Genomic DNA, 7,003 nt, shown 5'->3' on the forward strand with positions numbered 1-7,003 from the left:
TGGAATCAGTTCTTTCAGGCACCATTCCGACGTAATTTTGCGAGAGAAATCGATTGGGCGCAGTCCCAATACGCTGAGATCAACGCATCGAAAGTTACAGCCAAAAAACGGAAACCTGAATTTTCGACATTTTTCAGCAGGTGTATTTTTCTACCCAATTTCTCTCCTGTTGATCCCACGCTCATTTCGCTGCGTTTTCTGAGTTCCTTGGGGTCCAATTGGTCGGGAAAGCGTCATCCGAATCAATTCTGAGACGAAAAATTTTTTGGTCAAAAAAAAAGGAAGGTTAACCCCTTTGTATTTTTGGCGAAAATTTTCGCGATTTTGAAAAGTGCTGGAATCAATTCTTTCGGGCACTATTCCGACGTAATTTTACGAGAGAAATCGATTGGGCGCAGTCCCAATACGCTGCGATCAGCGCATCGAAAGTTACAGCCAAAAAACGAAAACCTGAATTTTCGACATTTTTCAGCAGGTGTATTTTTCTTCCCAATTTCTCTCCTGTTGATCCCACGCTCATTTCGCTGCGTTTTCTGAGTTCCTTGGGGTCCAATTGGTCGGGAAAGCGTCATCCGAATCAATTCTGAGACGAAAAATTTTTTGGTCAAAAAAAAAGGAAGGTTAACCCCTTTGTATTTTTGGCGAAAATTTTCGCGATTTTAAAAAGTGCTGGAATCAATTCTTTCGGGCACTATTCCGACGTAATTTTACGAGAGAAATCGATTGGGCGCAGTCCCAATACGCTGCGATCAGCGCATCGAAAGTTACAGCCAAAAAACGGAAACCTGAATTTTCGACATTTTTCAGCAGGTGTATTTTTCTACCCAATTTCTCTCCTGTTGATCCCACGCTCATTTCGCTGCGTTTTCTGAGTTCCTTGGGGTCCAATTGGTCGGGAAAGCGTCATCCGAATCAATTCTGAGACGAAAAATTTTTTGGTCAAAAAAAAAGGAAGGTTAACCCCTTTGTATTTTTGGCGAAAATTTTCGCGATTTTGAAAAGTGCTGGAATCAATTCTTTCGGGCACTATTCCGACGTAATTTTACGAGAGAAATCGATTGGGCGCAGTCCCAATACGCTGCGATCAGCGCATCGAAAGTTACAGCCAAAAAACGAAAACCTGAATTTTCGACATTTTTCAGCAGGTGTATTTTTCTTCCCAATTTCTCTCCTGTTGATCCCACGCTCATTTCGCTGCGTTTTCTGAGTTCCTTGGGGTCCAATTGGTCGGGAAAGCGTCATCCGAATCAATTCTGAGACGAAAAATTTTTTGGTCAAAAAAAAAGGAAGGTTAACCCCTTTGTATTTTTGGCGAAAATTTTCGCGATTTTAAAAAGTGCTGGAATCAATTCTTTCGGGCACTATTCCGACGTAATTTTACGAGAGAAATCGATTGGGCGCAGTCCCAATACGCTGCGATCAGCGCATCGAAAGTTACAGCCAAAAAACGAAAACCTGAATTTTCGACGTTTTTCAGCAGGTGTATTTTTCTACCCAATTTCTCTCCTGATGATCCCACGCTTTTTTCGCTGCGTTTTCTGAGTTCCTTGGGGTCCAATTGGTCGGAAAAGCGTCATACGAATCAATTCTGAGACGAAAAATTTTTTGGTCGAAAAAAAAGGAAGGTTAACCCCTTTGTATTTTTGGCGAAAATTTCCGCGATTTTGAAAAAAGCTGGAATCAGTTCTTTCAGGCACCATTCCGACGTAATTTTACGAGAGAAATCGATTGGGCGCAGTCCCAATACGCTGCGATCAACGCATCGAAAGTTACAGCCAGAAAACGAAAACCTGAATTTTCGACATTTTTCAGCAGGTGTATTTTTCTTCCCAATTTCTCTCCTGTTGATCCCACGCTCATTTCGCTGCGTTTTCTGAGTTCCTTGGGGTCCAATTGGTCGGGAAAGCGTCATACGAATCAATTCTAAGACGAAAAATTTTTTGGTCAAAAAAAAAGGAAGGTTAACCCCTTTGTATTTTTGGCGAAAATTTCCGCGATTTTGAAAAGTGCTGGAATCAATTCTTTCAGGCACTATTCCGACGTAATTTTACGAGAGAAATCGATTGGGCGCAGTCCCAATACGCTGCGATCAACGCATCGAAAGTTACAGCCAAAAAACGGAAACCTGAATTTTGGACATTTTTCATCAGGTGTATTTCTCTTCTCAATGTCTCTTCTGTTGATCCCACGCTCATTTCGCTGCGTTTTCTGAGTTCCTTGGGGTCCAATTGGTCGGGAAAGAGTCATACGAATCAATTCTGAGACGAAAAATTTTTTGGTCAAAAAAAAAGGAAGGTTAACCCCTTTGTATTTTTGGCGAAAATTTTCGCGATTTTGAAAAGTGCTGGAATCAATTCTTTCGGGCACTATTCCGACGTAATTTTACGAGAGAAATCGATTGGGCGCGGTCCCAATACGCTGCGATCAGCGCATCGAAAGTTACAGCCAAAAAACGAAAACCTGAATTTTCGACGTTTTTCAGCAGGTGTATTTTTCTACCCAATTTCTCTCCTGATGATCCCACGCTTTTTTCGCTGCGTTTTCTGAGTTCCTTGGGGTCTAATTGGTCGGGAAAGAGTCATACGAATCAATTCTGAAACGAAAAATTTTTTGGTCAAAAAAAAAGGAAGGTTAACCCCTTTGTATTTTTGGCGAAAATTTCCGCGATTTTGAAAAAAGCTGGAATCAGTTCTTTCAGGCACTATTCCAACGTAATTTTACGAGAGAAATCGATTGGGCGCTGTCCCAATACGCTACGATCAACGCATCGAGAGTTACAGCCAAAAAACGAAAACCTGAATTTTCGACATTTTTCAGCAGGTGTATTTCTCTTCTCAATTTCTCTCCTGTTGATCCCACGTTCATTTCGCTTGGTTTTCTGAGTTCCTTGGGGTCTAATTGGTCGGGAAAGAGACATACGAATCAATTCTGGGACGAAAATTTTTTTGGTCAAAAAAAAAGGAGGGTTAACCCCTTTGTATTTTTGGCGAAAATTTTCGCGATTTTGAAAAGTGCTGGAATCAATTCTTTCAGGCACTATTCCGACGTAATTTTACGAGAGAAATCGATTGGGCGCGGTCCCAATACGCTGCGATCAGCGCATCGAAAGTTACAGCCAAAAAACGAAAACCTGAATTTTCGACATTTTTCAGCAGGTGTATTTTTCTACCCAATTTCTCTCCTGTTGATCCCACGCTCATTTCGCTGCGTTTTCTGAGTTCCTTGGGGTCCAATTGGTCGGGAAAGCGTCATCCGAATCAATTCTGAGACGAAAAATTTTTTGGTCAAAAAAAAAGGAAGGTTAACCCCTTTGTATTTTTGGCGAAAATTTCCGCGATTTTGAAAAAAGCTGGAATCAGTTCTTTCAGGCACCATTCCGACGTAATTTTGCGAGAGAAATCGATTGGGCGCAGTCCCAATACGCTGAGATCAACGCATCGAAAGTTACAGCCAAAAAACGGAAACCTGAATTTTCGACATTTTTCAGCAGGTGTATTTTTCTACCCAATTTCTCTCCTGTTGATCCCACGCTCATTTCGCTGCGTTTTCTGAGTTCCTTGGGGTCCAATTGGTCGGGAAAGCGTCAACCGAATCAATTCTGAGACGAAAAATTTTTTGGTCAAAAAAAAAGGAAGGTTAACCCCTTTGTATTTTTGGCGAAAATTTTCGCGATTTTGAAAAGTGCTGGAATCAATTCTTTCGGGCACTATTCCGACGTAATTTTACGAGAGAAATCGATTGGGCGCAGTCCCAATACGCTGCGATCAGCGCATCGAAAGTTACAGCCAAAAAACGAAAACCTGAATTTTCGACGTTTTTCAGCAGGTGTATTTTTCTACCCAATTTCTCTCCTGATGATCCCACGCTTTTTTCGCTGCGTTTTCTGAGTTCCTTGGGGTCCAATTGGTCGGAAAAGCGTCATACGAATCAATTCTGAGACGAAAAATTTTTTGGTCAAAAAAAAAGGAAGGTTAACCCCTTTGTATTTTTGGCGAAAATTTTCGCGATTTTGAAAAGTGCTGGAATCAATTCTTTCGGGCACTATTCCGACGTAATTTTACGAGAGAAATCGATTGGGCGCAGTCCCAATACGCTGCGATCAGCGCATCGAAAGTTACAGCCAAAAAACGAAAACCTGAATTTTCGACGTTTTTCAGCAGGTGTATTTTTCTACCCAATTTCTCTCCTGATGATCCCACGCTTTTTTCGCTGCGTTTTCTGAGTTCCTTGGGGTCCAATTGGTCGGGAAAGCGTCATCCGAATCAATTCTGAGACGAAAAATTTTTTGGTCAAAAAAAAAGGAAGGTTCAACCCCTTTGTATTTTTGGCGAAAATTTTCGCGATTTTGAAAAGTGCTGGAATCAATTCTTTCAGGCACCATTCCGACGTAATTTTACGAGAGAAATCGATTGGGCGCAGTCCCAATACGCTGCGATCAGCGCATCGAAAGTTACAGCCAAAAAACGAAAACCTGAATTTTCGACGTTTTTCAGCAGGTGTATTTTTCTACCCAATTTCTCTCCTGATGATCCCACGCTTTTTTCGCTGCGTTTTCTGAGTTCCTTGGGGTCTAATTGGTCGGGAAAGAGTCATACGAATCAATTCTGAGAAGAAAAATTTTTTGGTCAAAAAAAAAGGAAGGTTAACCCCTTTGTATTTTTGGCGAAAATTTCCGCGATTTTGAAAAGTGCTGGAATCAATTCTTTCAGGCACTATTCCGACGTAATTTTACGAGAGAAATCGATTGGGCGCAGTCCCAATACGCTGCGATCAGCGCATCGAAAGTTACAGCCAAAAAACGAAAACCTGAATTTTCGACATTTTTCAGCAGGTGTATTTTTCTTCCCGATTTCTCTCCTGTTGATCCCACGCTCATTTCGCTGCGTTTTCTGAGTTCCTTGGGGTCCAATTGGTCGGGAAAGCGTCATCCGAATCAATTCTGAGACGAAAAATTTTTTGGTCAAAAAAAAAGGAAGGTTAACCCCTTTGTATTTTTGGCGAAAATTTTCGCGATTTTGAAAAGTGCTGGAATCAATTCTTTCGGGCACTATTCCGACGTAATTTTACGAGAGAAATCGATTGGGCGCAGTCCCAATACGCTGCGATCAGCGCATCGAAAGTTACAGCCAAAAAACGAAAACCTGAATTTTCGACGTTTTTCAGCAGGTGTATTTTTCTACCCAATTTCACTCCTGATGATCCCACGCTTTTTTCGCTGCGTTTTCTGAGTTCCTTGGGGTCCAATTGGTCGGAAAAGCGTCATACGAATCAATTCTGAGACGAAAAATTTTTTGGTCAAAAAAAAAGGAAGGTTAACCCCTTTGTATTTTTGGCGAAAATTTCCGCGATTTTGAAAAAAGCTGGAATCAGTTCTTTCAGGCACCATTCCGACGTAATTTTACGAGAGAAATCGATTGGGCGCAGTCCCAATACGCTGCGATCAACGCATCGAAAGTTACAGCCAGAAAACGAAAACCTGAATTTTCGACATTTTTCAGCAGGTGTATTTTTCTTCCCAATTTCTCTCCTGTTGATCCCACGCTCATTTCGCTGCGTTTTCTGAGTTCCTTGGGGTCCAATTGGTCGGGAAAGCGTCATACGAATCAATTCTGAGACGAAAAATTTTTTGGTCAAAAAAAAAGGAAGGTTAACCCCTTTGTATTTTTGGCCAAAATTTCCGCGATTTTGAAAAGTGCTGGAATCAATTCTTTCGGGCACTATTCCGACGTAATTTTACGAGAGAAATCGATTGGGCGCAGTCCCAATACGCTGCGATCAGCGCATCGAAAGTTACAGCCAAAAAACGGAAACCTGAATTTTCGACATTTTTCATCAGGTGTATTTCTCTTCTCAATGTCTCTTCTGTTGATCCCACGCTCATTTCGCTGCGTTTTCTGAGTTCCTTGGGGTCCAATTGGTCGGGAAAGCGTCATCCGAATCAATTCTGAGACGAAAAATTTTTTGGTCAAAAAAAAAGGAAGGTTAACCCCTTTGTATTTTTGGCGAAAATTTTCGCGATTTTGAAAAGTGCTGGAATCAATTCTTTCGGGCACTATTCCGACGTAATTTTACGAGAGAAATCGATTGGGCGCAGTCCCAATACGCTGCGATCAGCGCATCGAAAGTTACAGCCAAAAAACGAAAACCTGAATTTTCGACATTTTTCAGCAGGTGTATTTTTTTACCCAATTTCTCTCCTGTTGATCCCACGCTCATTTCGCTGCGTTTTCTGAGTTCCTTGGGGTCCAATTGGTCGGGAAAGCGTCATACGAATCAATTCTGAGACGAAAAATTGTTTGGTCAAAAAAAAAGGAAGGTTAACCCCTTTGTATTTTTGGCCAAAATTTCCGCGATTTTGAAAAGTGCTGGAATCAATTCTTTCGGGCACTATTCCGACGTAATTTTACGAGAGAAATCGATTGGGCGCAGTCCCAATACGCTGCGATCAGCGCATCGAAAGTTACAGCCAAAAAACGGAAACCTGAATTTTCGACATTTTTCAGCAGGTGTATTTTTCTACCCAATTTCTCTCCTGTTGATCCCACGCTCATTTCGCTGCGTTTTCTGAGTTCCTTGGGGTCCAATTGGTCGGGAAAGCGTCATCCGAATCAATTCTGAGACGAAAAATTTTTTGGTCAAAAAAAAAGGAAGGTTAACCCCTTTGTATTTTTGGCGAAAATTTTCGCGATTTTGAAAAGTGCTGGAATCAATTCTTTCGGGCACTATTCCGACGTAATTTTACGAGAGAAATCGATTGGGCGCAGTCCCAATACGCTGCGATCAGCGCATCGAAAGTTACAGCCAAAAAACGAAAACCTGAATTTTCGACATTTTTCAGCAGGTGTATTTTTCTACCCAATTTCTCTCCTGTTGATCCCACGCTCATTTCGCTGCGTTTTCTGAGTTCCTTGGGGTCCAATTGGTCGGGAAAGCGTCATCCGAATCAATTCTGAGACGAAAAATTTTTTGGTCAAAAAAAAAGGAAGGTTAACCCCTTTGTATT

Source organism: Neodiprion pinetum, chromosome 6 (assembly GCF_021155775.2).
Source record: "Neodiprion pinetum isolate iyNeoPine1 chromosome 6, iyNeoPine1.2, whole genome shotgun sequence".
Lineage (NCBI taxonomy): Eukaryota > Metazoa > Arthropoda > Insecta > Hymenoptera > Diprionidae > Neodiprion > Neodiprion pinetum.